This window comes from Diadema antillarum, unplaced genomic scaffold (genome assembly GCF_040938485.1).
Source record: "Diadema antillarum isolate AM-2024a unplaced genomic scaffold, OU_Dant_1.0 scf00000131, whole genome shotgun sequence".
Classification (NCBI taxonomy): Eukaryota; Metazoa; Echinodermata; class Echinoidea; order Diadematoida; family Diadematidae; genus Diadema; species Diadema antillarum.
In genome coordinates, this window is record NW_027271020.1 from 768,223 (window position 1) to 783,914 (window position 15,692).

Here is a 15,692-nt window from a genome sequence, read left to right on the forward strand (position 1 = left end):
GAGGCTGCTATGCACAAAACAACGGATTGCTTTAGCTTGATTTGTAAAGTGAGACCGCGCTCTCTGAAGTTTGCTTGGTCTCGTGGTCACTCCTGACTGGTCGGCAGCTAAGGTTTCTCATTTTGACCACTGCTGAACCTGAATTTGATTCCTATGAAAACGGGAGGGCAAGGCGCATCGTTCTATTATAACAGGACCAGTCCCTCTCTCGACTACGGAATGTTTATGAGAACTGACACGAATACAATAACGTCTCACTCTAAAACTAAGCTTCACTGACCACATACCCCGGCCACATTTATTTCACACAAACTGGTTCAAGGGCGTTAAATATCCCCTCGTAATTCCAGAGAGTTTTTTGGTTTTTCCTTTAATTTCTCAGACTCGTCGCTCGTGCCTGAATGACTGAGTCCGCCCTGATTCACTTATACAGCATAGTATTTCATGTTTTGTTCTTTTTTTTTTGTGCTTCACTGTTCTGTGTCATACAGCCAAAGCAATAGTATATAGCTGCCTGAATGCAGCACAATAAGATTAATTGGTCATGATAGTAATCCTATTGACATCATACGACCGCGGCTTCAGTCCTTTGGGGGCATCATTATGTTTGTGGAAACAGCCTACAGTCAAGTAAATCTTGAACGATACCAGAAAAAAAACTGAAATAATCAACTGCATGGACAAGAAAAGAAATTAGAAATTGACGCATAACAGTAGAAAATACACCTATTCCAACCCCCTCCCCAAAAAGGAAAAAAAGTGTGCAAATCGAAGGAAACCGTCACACTTTATTCAAACCTTCATTCCAAAAGATCATGTTAGTTGTTCTGTCAAGAAAGTCATGTCATTGTTGAGCAAATTATCCTATGTTATGAAAGAAATGCAGACGCAGTAATTCAATAAAGAAGAAACGAAATTATCTTCACATGTCCCACGACTGACATTTACCTTTAAAAGAAGAATGCCATAACTAAACAATTGCTCTTGACGGTGGAAACTGCAGACCAAAGGCTTTATTAGCCCTGTACTTGAAATTCCAAACTAGCAAAAACCTATACTTTCTGATTTAGATATACCCTGTGATCAACAACTATGGCTTCCGTGAAAAACAGTGTCACGCATGGGTCCCCTGGTTGAACTCAGCAGAGGTGCCAAGAAGAAGGATGTATACCACTGTAAACGTGCAATATTATGATGGTGGGTTAATTTGGCTTTGATCGGCCCTTCGAACAGGCTTTTCCAGTGTGGTATAGTTCGTAACGGCTAGTTGGAGTGGTTTAAGATATACAAAATAGGAAATAATGAGAAGTTGCTTCATATCCTTTGTTTAGATAATGAGTAATTCTGTCCAACTTTGCGTCAATCTATATCTACTGACAACCTCAGACATTTTATATCACTGTGATATCATCTCAGAGACATATAATATAATATATACATATACATATATATATAATATATACTATATAGAATATACATATAACAAACTCAAACGAGATAATTATTTGTTCATGAGAGCTGATCAGTTGAATTCTTTCTTTGATGAAATGTTCAGTGAAATCATTTCATGATGATTATATTCACTACAGTCATCCCTCTTCAAGGAAAGGAGAACAAAGTGCATGTAAATCAATTTAAAACCCGCTGGAAATTTCACACAAAAAGGCACAAACAATATGAAAAAGTGGTCATAAAGTCATGGTCTCTCTAAACTCGCACTTCCGCTACTGAAGAGAATTTCTATGCTCTTCTCCATCGAAGTTTATAAGTATTTCTGTTTGTTTCCTTTGAATTAAGTTCAAGACGAACGTCATTCTTGAAATATTCCTGATTTTCAGAGAGATCATGTTCACTTCTGATGGCACAGACCCATTCAGTCTTATACTAGATTATGTATTATGATGATAATGATCGCAACAACCACAATGATATCGATGATTATTGATAAATAATGCTGGAATTCTAAGATGGTTATCTAAAAGGTGTTTACTGTGTCATCTAAACTGCCTAGTGATCCCCACTCGTCATTTGAGTATATGAATATAAGAACGACCCAAGTCCATGGAAGACCATTTCGAGTAAACTAAAAAAACTTTGTATCTTTTTTATTTGTCCAATAATATTCTATTTAACTGTGATGGGAAGGCAACATTGTATATTCAAATTAAAACATATATTATTATGACAATTAACATTTACATTAATTGTGGAGAGGCCATTTTGTGTGGTGGACTTGGGTCGTTCTTTGATTCATATACATGATATTCTGCTATAGAGATGAGAGAAGGATGAGAGAGGGCGCTATTATATGAATGTAAGAATGACCCAAGTCCTTCATTTTTACATTAGTATAAGATTTAACTCATTCATTTCAGGCACTTCCGTGGGGTAATTAGGATTTATCATTTATACACAAGATGAGTCCTTGCATAAGCTACAATTTCCCATGTCAAACTGAATTTGGCCAAAAATTGGACTTGGGTCGTTCTTATATTCAGGTCTTCATTTTCTAGCCTATTCAGATTAACCCTTTGTGTGTTTTTAGTATCGTTTATAGCACGGAATGTTAACCTCCATCACAGAGTTGTACACACTCTCCAAAGTCCGTGGCACAGAAAAGGTTAAAGAAGATGCTCTCGCATTATAAAACACACGAAAAGGCCAATGACTTTGTCTTGTACCATTTTTTTTTTTTTTTTTTTTTGGGGGGGGGACAAAATAATTAAGAAGAAAAGAGAGAGAAGAACAAAATTACGCCGGACTGGGGGTAGTTATGCAACTGATGATATAATCTTTTGTTGTTATTCACATACCTTTTTTATTTCCAAGTTTGTTCTATGAAACTGTCTTAGTTTTTGCAATAAACCACGCAGCACAACAGTATTCATCCACCTCTTTTTCTAATTAGGTATGTTTCTATCAGCATCTTGATGTTGTTTGTTCGTTTGTTTGTTTGTTTGTTTGTTTGTTCGTTTGATTTATTGTTATCATGAGGTTGTGCACAAACTGGACATCGTTTTTTCTTCTTTGTGGGGATGTATGCCTTTATCTATGTCATGTGCGATGTTGGCATTGATTTATGGAAAACTTGAGCTGAACTACTTTCACTCAAAAGTCAAAGCACACGTTTAGCTGAGAAGCACTGCGGAGAAAAACTGAAGTATATACTCACAAAAAAAGAGCTTTCTTTCATCCCCACATACGTTTGGTTTGTTTTAAATCGCTGCTTTGTATTTTAATGAGGTGTGTTCCTACAGACTTTTGATATTTTTTTTCCATGAGGAACTATCATTGAAAGGAAAATATTCATTTAAATTTGGATTTGCCGTAAAAGACAAGATCATTTTGTCATTGTAGCTCTCATAACGTCTACCGTTGATAACACAGCACTAGAAAGTAATTTGAACAGTATTTATTACCCCTCTGGCTGAAACGCTCAACACTGAACGAAGATTTGAAGCAAATTATAATATGTACCCAAGATACTTCATAACTCTACATTCTTTCCTCATCAACTGAAAAGCTAAACATCTCACCCTGTGAAATGAATAAATAGAAGAGTACATGAGTAAATAGAAAAAACCCTTAAAGCAATCACAGATAAACGTCTAAAGAATATGTAATAATTGACATAGCGCCTGTAAATCACTTCGCAGACATTGATGAGAGGGGCTTGCGAGCCAGTACTTGAAGAATATCATTAATGAAGGTCTTTCTTCCTCTTGCTTCCCCCTCCATCCCTCCCCCTCTCTCTTTCTTTCTCTCTGTGCTATTCTATATTGCATTTGCTTGGGGGTGAAAAAATAATAATAATAATGATAATAATAATAATAATAATAATAATAATAATAATAATAATAATAATAGTAACAATAATAATAATGATAATGATAAAAGTAATAATGATAATAACAACAATAATGATAATGAGAATGAGAATAATAACAACAATAATATTAATAATTGTTATCATTATTATCATTATTATTAGTAGTAGTAGTAGCTGTATCATTATTATTATCATTTATATTATCATCATCATTATTCATATAAGTGTATTAGTCATAAGTACGTGTATATATCCCCCCACCATTTGCAAAAGGAGAACTATATAGCAGCAGCAGTATATTAAAGGGTATAGTAGCGTACTAGTAGTCGTATAGTAAATCGCTTTTAAGATGTTTAAATTGTGTTGTCGGTGGTTTAGAGGCTACTGTTGTGTTAACGTCATTCTGTGACACAAAGTGATATATAGGCTATTACAAATTGATGAAGCAAGTGAACCCTTTTTCTGAGTCCTGTCAAGCCTTGATAAAATATTGTGCCTCATTGTGACACCCCGACTTTCGAAATATAGATAAAATTAACATAATTAGTCCGCGTGCCGATTAAGGGGGTACAAACATGATTGTTCTAACGTGATACATTATATTTTATTCCAATATCCGCCATGCCAGTATTCTCCGAGTGAAGAGCAATGATAACCCCTACCTTAACCCTCTTCACGCCACATAAATGTTATTACCTGTCCATAGGTTTGTGTACATTTGACTCATTTGCAAAGAAAGGGTTAATCATCACGTTATGTACATGTATATAGTTTTTGGTTTGTTTGTCCAATAACGTAGTTCGGCGGCTCCAGTTGAGTTTCTTCTTCTTCGTCGTCGTCAAAAGTCACCTGGAAGTCAATTTACGCACAAGCCACAGAAATGCCCATTTTGACCCTGAGAATGGTAGAGACTAACGGGAATTAATGCGCAAATCTCCTTGAATTTTACAACTCATCGGCATCGTTTGAAGTTTGATTAGGGAACTCGCTGTCATTGGTTTCAGGGTGCGGCATTCGTGTGGCATGCAGGTGCGACTTGTGATACGTCGAACATATAACCATGTTTTACGAGTTTTCCTTCTTTTTTCCGCACAGACAGACCCCGCCGGCTTTTACGAGAAGTTTGTTTCGGGTATAAACAGGCGCCCGATCCTCTCACGAATTGCGGCGCAAAACAACCCGCCATCGTCATATCGCCGCTTTTACGACGTTGCTCATGAGCATTCGTAACAAGCGGTCTTTCTGGGGGGCACAGAAATTAATTTTCGTTTCGCTATAGTGCAGCCACCTCTCTCCGAGACATTTTTAATGCCATATCAGCTTCATGAAAAGTCAGCGTTTAATTAACGCTGCATCCCGACTTGATGAAGCCGCCACGATGTTGGACTTTCCGGAAAATTATTTCCCAACCCGGCTCTTAAAAGCCTGTTGTATCGATATTTGTTCCGTTGATATGAAAGTCATATAATTCACAAATGGGCAACTTAAAGTACACAATTCCAATATTCTTAGCGCAGCAAATACGTCATTTGGTCTGCAAACTTTTGCGTGTCTGGATTGTTGGCGGACTGCTGCTGCTTATAACGAGGATCTCGGTCACGCTGGGAAATTCTTTATAGTATCAAGAAGTTCTGCAGTAAAATGTATGTACGCGAACGAGGAACCTTAGGGTACTGGAGAGGTCCTGCTATGAAGTTACTGTCATTTTCATGTTGTAAACGTAGAAAATCAAATGAGCTTTCTAAACCTAAAGTTGACGGATACTGACTCTACAATGTCGTATATAGGTCAGTGAGAAATGACCACTTCCAGGTGCAAAAGGTCGGCTGGATAATTTTGGCTAACGGTCTTCTTATTTTGCTGGCTGTAATATGTGCAACATAATAATGATAATACGATTATGATGATCAAAATAAAGACACCGTCATCTCAAACTAAAGGGCACGTTTCACAATTACTACGTCTAAAAAGACAAAACCAAAAAACATTATATCTTGTTAAACTTGAGTCAGCCCATCATTCGAAGATATAGTGTGAGATTGTCTCTTACAACTTTGTGCCTTTATTAAAATCAACTCCTTTGGGGAGAGCTTTTCTCAGGATATGTCTAATCGAAGACGAACCTATAATATCATGCCCCAAAACAATGTAAAGATATTACGCTAAGCTTTCAAAATTATGTGTTCATGTATGTATTTGATAACTAATTTTGTTAGTGTTTGTTGGATATAAAGATATGGATAGAAATTTTATTTCACATCAATCGCATGGTATGTATATTAGCTGCCGAAAAAAAAAAATCAGTGAACAAACGAAATTCAAACAAAATGTTCTGACTGTAAACGGACCAAAATAAACCTCACCGGCATTACGGCCAGTGTGTGCTAGTGACAACATGTAAAATGGACATCAAAGGCACCGCAATGTTTACTTCCGATGGTGAGTGGGCAGCAGGAGATGTCCGCGTAACTTATAACATAATGGGGACAGTCTCTCCCCATTCCATCTCTACCTGTGTGTCTTTCTCTTTTTCTATCTCTCCGTCTCGTCTCTACCATGTCTGGTTTATACCTTATGTATGTATGTATGTCCTCCCCTTCTCTCCGTATATCTGTCCACGTACTTACTCTGTCTGTCTCACCAACTCTGTGTCTGCATATATTATGGTTCACCCATAGTCTGTCTGTTTTGTCTGTCTATCTGTCTGTTCGTCTGTCTGTCCGTTTGTTTGTCTGTCTGTCTGTTTGTTTGTTTGTCTCTCTGTCCTTATCTCGCTCCTTTTTATTCTGCCTGTTTGTCTCTTCCCCTATCTGTCTGTCCGTCGTCCTACCTTCTGTCTCTCCGTCTCTATATGTCTGTACCGGTTTATCCTCTTTCCTCTGCCCCCCCCCCCCCCCCCCTCCATCTCTCTTCCCATCTTCTTCTCCTTATTGCCCATTGTGCAAATGGGACAGTTTTATGTATCTATACCTTTCTTTGTGATAGTTTGTTATTACTTTTCTTTTGTTGTTGTTGTTTCCATTTACACACCAAGGATTATCTCTGTTTGACGGATGAATACACATCTGAAACATGGTCTAAGTTGAATTGACAAGGTAAATACCATTTTTTAAGAGGGACAAATAATGCACGAAACACGAATAAGTTGGGGCGTTTAGACTGCACAGGTTTGGCTCCTTTTTTTAACTTTGTGCTTTTTTTATTTGCTGTGTCAAAAAGTGGGCCTCAGGCTGCTTGCAGTTCTGGGCGCAGTGAAGGGAGTTGTGTCTGCATTTTCTTTTCTTATAAATACTGAAACATTTCCGAAAAGTTCTCTATTGGACGAAGAAAAGATACAATATAATGATGACATGTTCATGTTGTTCGGGCGTATATATAGGCGTATAGGTGCTGTTCGTTATTCCGAAGGTTCGTTAATCCGAAACACTCAAATTCCCTATACTTAGAGGTTCGTTAATCCGAAAATGAAAAAGGGTTAGTTAATCCGAACATTTGTGGCGTTATTCCGAATGTTCGTTATTCCGAAGGTTCGTTAGTCCGAAAATGAAATATAGGGTTCGCTATTCCAAAGGCTCGTTTATCCGAAAATGAAATAGGGTTCGTAATTCCGAAGGTTCGTTAATCCGAAAATGAAATAGGGTTCATTGTTCCGAAGGTTCGTTGATCCGAAATGAAATAGGGTCCGTCACGAACCTTCGGAACATTGAGCTCTGTGTCATTTTCGGATTAACGAACCTTCGGAATAACGAACTTTATCACATTTTCGGATTATTCGAACCTTCGGAATAACAAACATTATCACATTTTCGGATTAACGAACCTTCGGAATAACGATCTGTAACCGGTCCGCATATAAAAGCTACTGATCGTTGCCTTGCTTTGACGAAACAGTAGGCCTAAAGGAACAAGCACATTCAAGTATGTGCGTCTGCTGTGAAATTAGCGAACTTTAGATCTACACCGAACGCTAAGACGACGCTAATTAAGCAAAAAATGGTGTTCTGCACATGCGCAAAACAGCTGTTTCCATTGTTCAACCTGGGAGGCTGCGTCGTCTTAGCGTTCGCAGATCTACAGCTCGATAGAACGCATGTGCCTCATATGCATGTGCATGTGCCTTATATTAGATTATGTCTGATTATGAAGAGAGCCATGAGTGGAGAATCGAGTACACCATTCATGAATGCCTGGTGTTGGAAATTACCTTGCAATGCCCAAAGTCAAAAATTTTCCTCGAAGACACCGTGGTAACATTCGATATCAATGACATGCAATTCATACTGAAATCAGAGCTCAAATTCACTTCAACGGAAAGTGCGATTAGATAGTCCATCTTCTGATTCTTTTGATTCTTTCCTTGAGATCCAAAATATTTCACTATTTTATACAACAAGGATAACGTGGAGAAATGCCTATGTGATTTGCCACTTATATTGTCATATAGTGAACCGTTCCTTTTCGAGGATTCCCATCCAATGATACTCTGATGATAAGTACATTGCACATTGCCGGGAACGGCGTGTTGTGGAAGCGTCTATAGGCATTTGTTTGTGCGTGATGGTCCCATAACTTTATCATACAGAAATTAAATGCAAAATAACATAAAAGCAAATCGCTTATATCGACTGCATCAGTATTGTTACGGGCGCTGTTTGTGTATCAACATGGATCTTAGAATGGAAGAGGGGGCGGTCATAAATTTGGGTACGGGCGCATTTGAAATGAATAGGGTCACATAGAATACTGTTGCGTCAAACAAAAAACGGATGAGGACAGGCGGTGTTTCTTTGTGAGTACATCGAGGTGTTCCAGACTCCACGATAATATTATGACAGGTGCGATGAAGCGTTCGTGATATCACAATAGCATTAGAGTATGTATGCGTTAAAATCCATTCGATCGGTGAGTTGGTTTATGACAGGATACAGCTTTGCGGGCGAGACGATATTCAAATCAATACGGCTGTGCTGTAATAAAATTTGGTAGCATGGGTTTATGTAGAATATAATTATTTGTATACCATTCCGCCTTACTCCCATCACACTTGGCTGCGGTTAAACCGGACTTGCGTGCGCACCTCCGGGCAACTACATGCGAGATACGCGCTAGGCACTGTCAGGTGCGGACCAACTGCGGAGAGCTCCGGGTAGCAAATTTGTTTCCCCGCAAGTCAAGCCGCAAAACTTCCGCAGATACGGTATGACAAGGCCTTGAGCATGCTCAAAACTTGTTCCGAGTGAGTCGCGGGGGCTTGCTCGCAGTGGTACACACAGAACACCAGTAGGAGACCCTTACCGGCAGCACCTCGCAGGCAACTCCGAAGCAGGTACTTCTCAGTACCCATAAGTCGCTCGTAACAGAAAACGGATCAGTTTCAAAGCTCTCACGCAGGTCACACGGAATGCACGCAAGTAAAAGCTAAGTAGCACGTGTCTAGTAGGTAAGAAGCAAGTGCAAAACTTGCAAACATTCTTGTTCGCCCGCGGAAAATCTCCTGCGTGCTGGAAAATACCTCCTCGCCACAAGCCCGCGTAGCTTGCCCGGAAAGGTGTGACACGGCCTTTAGTTATAGGCCTTTTGATTTTTTTGATTCTTTCCTTGAGACCCAAAATATTTCACTACGACAACGATAACGTGGATAAAGGCCTATGAGATTTACATTGCAATATAGTGAACCGTTCCTTTTCGAGGATCGATGCCCGTCGAATGATACTCTGATGATATGAACTGTACATTGCCGAGAACGGCGTGTTATGCAAGCGTCTATAGGCATTTATTTGTGCGTGATGGTCCCATAACTTCATCATATAGGAAATTAAATGCGAAATAACATAAAAGCAAATCGCTTATATCGACTGCATCAGTATTGTTACGGGCACTGTTTGTGTATCAACTTGGATCTTAGAATGAAAGAGGCGGCGGTAATAAATTGGGCACGAGCGCATTTGAAATTATAAGGGTACTATACAAAATACTGGTACAAAAAAAAAAAAAAAAAAAAAACATGAATGAGGACAGGTGGTGTTTCTCTATGAGTACATCGAGGTGTTCCAGACTCCATAATAATATTATGACAGGTGCGATGAAGCGTTCGCGATATCACAATAGCATTATAAGAGGAATAGAGTATGCGTTAAAATCCATTCGATCGATGAGTTATGGTTTATGACAGGATACAGCTTTGCGAGCCAAGAAGATATTCAAATCAATACAACTGTGTTGTAATAAAACGTGGTAGTGTGGGTTTATGTAGAATATACCATTCCGCCTTTATTCTCCCATCAGAGTTCATCTGACAAGGGCGGTCGGTTCTCTGTAACATAACGCATGTAAAGTTGCAGTCATAGGTAATGGATACGCATTCTCCGCTTTTCCTCATATTCTCGCGAAGTCTTCTCAAATCTATTATTGTTCGGCTGCTTTGCAGGGCTTCGAGGCATTAATCTTGATTTGCCAATCTGAGCTGCGAATAACGCGCTCTGATTCGAGACACTCACATTTATATAAAAAGACAACAAGTCGTCACCTTGTGACAAATGGAACCGTATTAGGGATAGGCTTGATGTTGAAAGTGACGAGACTATATTATATGCAGTATCACATGCTTGAAAATCTAGCCGATTCTGAAACTAATTTGTTGAATCTTTATTAGAGTGGACTCTGTTTTTCATATGAACATTCCGCATCAGAGTTTTATGTTTTCCGTCACCTAGGGAACACGATAACGTACCTAGCGACCATACTTTTAATTGGCGACGAGCATCCTTTGTGAAATGTCGTTTTGCCCCTTATTAACATAAACCCGATAGGGTTTGTCGGCTGGTTATTGATAAGCAGAAGCTATTGGAGTCACACATCATTAAATTAGGTTTAGTGGTTGACAGTGTCTTGCTTTCGACAGAATTGAATGAATAAAAGGAACTAAAGAAAATGGCTCAAAGCGATTACTGAACGTATCGACTATCATGGATTGATCTCAGCATAAACAGACCCCCTGTACACTGTCATCTCGCAAACGCTGACGGAATCACCAAGGGTCAGCAACAGTAATGCGCAGTGAAAAACTGTGATTGAGTAGATATGCATTTATTTTTGTTAATTGACAGACAAACATCTTATGACTTAGATTGATCGGGGATAACAACATACCGTTAACAACAATGTTCACAAGAAAGTGAATAGGCCCCAAAGAGAAAGAAAACGAGAGAAATGCGCGATCATGATGCAACGACGAAAACGAAAGAAAGGGGAATTGTCTGATTTGTCAGTATTATTTGCATAATGTTATTCCTAAAGCATCGGAGTCGACTTGACATTGTGATACAAAATTAGATAGATTCAGTTTTACCTTTCACCTTATCAAACAACGCAGTGGTGAACATACGTGATATAAGCTCCTCATAGACTTGCTGACATTCTACGTTTTCATCGTCATCGTCATCATTCTTATGTGGGCTATATAGAGTTACCGACCTTCATCATTTTTATGTGGGCTGTATAAGAGTTACCGACCTTGTCGGAATCGTAGGAAGCACTTGCTGTCATTTCAGTCGTGTTCAAAGCAACAGAAGAAAACAAAAGAAGAAGTATACCAGTAGGAGGGGACGGGGGAGGAGGAAAAGAAGAAGAAGAAGAAGAAAAAAAAGAAAAAGAAGAAGAAGAAGAAGAAGAAGGAGGAGGAGGAGGAGGAAGAAGAGGAGAAGAAGAAGTATAAGAAGGAGGAGGAGGAGGAAGAGGAGGAGAAGTAGAAGAAGAAGAAGAAGAAGAGCAATATCTAGGAGCTTCAAAGCTCCTTCGAGATACAAAGAAGAAAATAAGCTGAAGGAAAATGGAATGACGACGAGAAGAGAGGAAGAATTGAAAAAGGAAGAAAAAATAAAGACAGGAAAGGGAGAAGGAAACCCATGGTGAATAAGATCTCTGCTGTGATGGTTGGCATGGCTACCCAAATAATAGACTTGATTGGTTGGATGCAGCAATATCAGGAGAACACCTAAGTGAGCTTTAAGGAAAATCGGACGATCCCATTATTAAAGAGTTAAGAATCTTCAAAGTTTTGGTGCCACTATCGCTGGATGAGAAGTCTACAAGAGTTCGTGATGTCCCTGCATCAGGACAACGATATAAAAAAATAAAAGGGAAATTTCATTAAAAGTCTATAATATATAGATTTTTAATGTTTAAGGCATAATATATTCCTTTCGACTTTTTACTGGCTTATATGTTATAGGTAATAATTTTTTCCTGATTTTTGAAAGAGACAAGTCAAATGCTCTTCCAAGTCAAATGCTCTTTCATTATGCTACAAAGAATTAAATCATGTTGAATTCTCTTCATATTTTCTTTATCGTTGTCCTGCCGTGGCGTCACAAACTGTTGAAGTCTTTTCATCGAGCGATAATGGTGGCACCGAAACGTTAAAAATTCGTAACATCTGAACGAATTGTCCGATTTTAATCTGAACTTCAATCAATCGATATAGGCCTAATTAGGTACCAATTCCTTGTAAATATATATTCTAAGCCCCATCTTATGATAATCATTTCGTGACCATTGAATCGACTCCTTCAAGATCCCGTTCCATTCATCTCGACAGGAGACTCGTGTGGTAGCATAGGTACACACAATATAATTCAGCACGTTGACGCATAGAGTGCATGGGAGCAAGCGACTGGGCTATCGGATGTATCTCAGACGTGTTTATGACAACTGGGAAACAGAAACAATTAGCATGCGATTAGCAAACAGATTTTCTGATTAGACCGTTTGGCGATATCCAGGTTTTCCGGTACAGCAGAGATTATTTTGCAACAGCTCATTAATAATTATCCACATTACCTCGCACGAAACGGATAGCAAATCTTTGTCACTTGGCACCCAGTACAGGGGACCGTTTCATGAAACTTTCTGTCGGTGATTTACACCGACAACTGTTAAAAGCTACTGAAATCCTTGCATCTGATTGGCTGATAGCAAATTTGTCGGTGAAAACCTCCGACGAACTTGTTGATGAAACGCCCCCCAGGTAATGATTGGGGTATTACTACTGCAGTGAAGATGGTGGAGGGCCCATAGACAAAAATTGATATTTTCTTAGTACAGACAAATTCTATAAAAAAACAACAACCAGAGAAGGATCTACTTTCTGATGCAATGTAAGACTCTCCGATATAGTGTAAATAAAACTGGACAACTGACATTGACTGAGTTTAATAAGTCCTTTCGTTCTGTGGGAGTCTTCTTCATAGATTCACACTTCACCACTCCCAGAATTGTTGACATCAACAGTGAGACAATCCCGGAACGCGGCAGGTAAAACTTTACTCAAATCCCACTGGCTGACCGGCGGGTTGATACCGAGATGCCTCCTCATTAGCGACCATTATCTGGGATTTCCAAATCGTCTGTGACGCCCGTTTATCTCTCCTAATTACAATGATGTTTAGACTTAAACGGACTATTTGTTTGCTCCGGCTGTTTTGTCAATTTGCCCAATATAGGCTTACCACGCCAGCGAGGCCCCAGGGACCCATCACCGCCAGGGGAATCCTCGCATCATCCGCTCACTAGAGAACACCCTCATCAGCCGTTGATGGGCAGTGCATCACATCTCCATCACTATTTGTCAAATTTCGAGGATAAACAGGGTGTTGTTAGAAAACAAAATAGCCCTATAACCTGTTTATCTCTAATTGGTGCGCATCGCAGTGCTCTTGTTCTGTACAACCGGAGGCTGTATATTATATGGTGATGCTACTTGATGTTAATCAGGGCCGGCGGAGCGTTTTCAGAAGTGTTGGGGGGGGGGCACTTCCGGGTTTCATGAGCTAACAAGAAAAAAAAAAATAGATTCTCAGCTCATCTCTTCCCTTCCACTTCCGGGTTTCTTCAGCTGACAAGCAAAAAAACAAAAAAGTCTTCAGCTCATCTTTCTCCTTCCACTTTCGGGTTTCTTCAGTTGAAAAGAAAAAAGAAAAGAAAAGAAGAAAAAAAAAGGTCTTCAGCCCAAAAAACATAACCTTACCGCGCTCACACTTCAAGATATCTATCATTTCTTTTTAGTGCCACTCACGTAATTCCGGGTTGAAAAAAGTGGGGGGAGGGGGGGGGACAAAGTGGTGACACCTTATGTATTCCTTTGTATGGTGCACAAAAAGTTAGGGGGCCGAGCCCCCCTAGCCCCGCCCCCGGTTCCGCCGGCCATGTTAATGACATACGCCCTTTGATGTTTATAGGCAAAGAGTTTTAGGAGCGTAATGCGAGTAAAAATATATGAGCTTTCTTCATTTCACTTGTAGCACTTGTAGGAAGTAATAAAGTAAGGCAAGTTTAATACAATGTACGCAGGCACATTTTAGGAGTTCCATACTGAAATTTGCCGCCCACCCCCCCCCCCCAAAAAAAAAGGTGTAAACATGATTATTTAAACATGCACTGCTTCCTTTACGGCCATCTAAAACAAATCAATTGACTTCAGAATCAAATCAGCCTTCTAGCCCCAACAAATTACATTAATCACTATACGAGTATTGAATGATAGTAAATAATAGGGCCTGCCTAAATTTATCATTTAACATCTAACATTTAACACAAGTTAGTCTGTGCTTCTGGCTATACATTGATGGATGAGATGATGCCTGGAAGTTTAAATTTCTACAGTGTTGGCCTGCCTTTGGAAGATTCCATGAAGACCCTGCGTCTTTTCAAAGATAAGACTTGCATCATTTTACCCCCTCCTCAATGTGATATCCGATTAGGGACCAAACTGGACTAGCACGTTTTACTGCCATATTTTCATACCATATACAATTCATCTCTTCGGAATGTATGTCATCAGGGGCAGTGGAAGTATTTGAGCGGTTTCTGTTATGATGTAGGATATTTGAAAATACACACACGCACACAAATACCCCCAATCACATGAAAATGCAGCAGCCTACACCACCAAACACATACCAGCAAGACTGCTAACATTTCACATTAACCTATATAAGGCATACTATTAGTGTAGGTTCCAAAGATCAATCAGGGAGAAAGGCATGTGCTGCAAGTATCTCAATGGACAAAAATGATTCCCGAATTAGGGGGGCCATTATCATTCCTTTGTCAGGGCCTTTGGAACGATACTACATTTACTTTGTATATCTTCATATACTTATGTCTTCGTATGTTTTCCTGCGGAATGAAGGAGGAGGTTTTATTTGGCAGCTCCCTAGTAGCGGAGACGTCTCCGTGATGTCTCCTGGAATGTAGCAGAGTCTCCGAGGAGTCGCGAGATAGTCGAACATGTTCGAATTTTTCGGAGACTATTTCCAGTCTCCAGCTGGTCGCCGAGACGTCGTGGCAACGTCTCCGCAAAGTCTCCTTCACGTCTCCGCCAAGTCGCCGGAGATTAATTGTTATTCGCTAAGTCTCCGAGACGTCAACGCGACTTTGTTGCGGAGACCCATTAGCGACCTACCGGAAACGTCGCAGTGACGTCTCATCGACTTTCAGACAAATGAATTATCACCTTATTTGGAGACGTCTCTGAAGTCGCCGTGAAATCGCCTTCTTGGTGAGAGCGTAAGCCATTTTTATTTTTTCGGTTTTTAATTTGTGTGTGTGTGTCTACTGAGTCGCACGACTGATCAGTCGCGGCAGTCGCGGCGAAGTCTCCTCCAGTGAGATCCACGCATTACCAGTGACCATCCGACCCAAGCTTGGTACAGTGTATTAGCATGGAACTACTGGCAGCTCCATGGTATTGAAGCGGACGTTCGGGGGGGTGGGGGGGGGGGGGGGACCTGTTCTCCGCATGCGCAAAACAGCTTATAAAAATTGATCTCGCGTCGTCTTAGTTTTGCGTTCTGGACCATTTTTG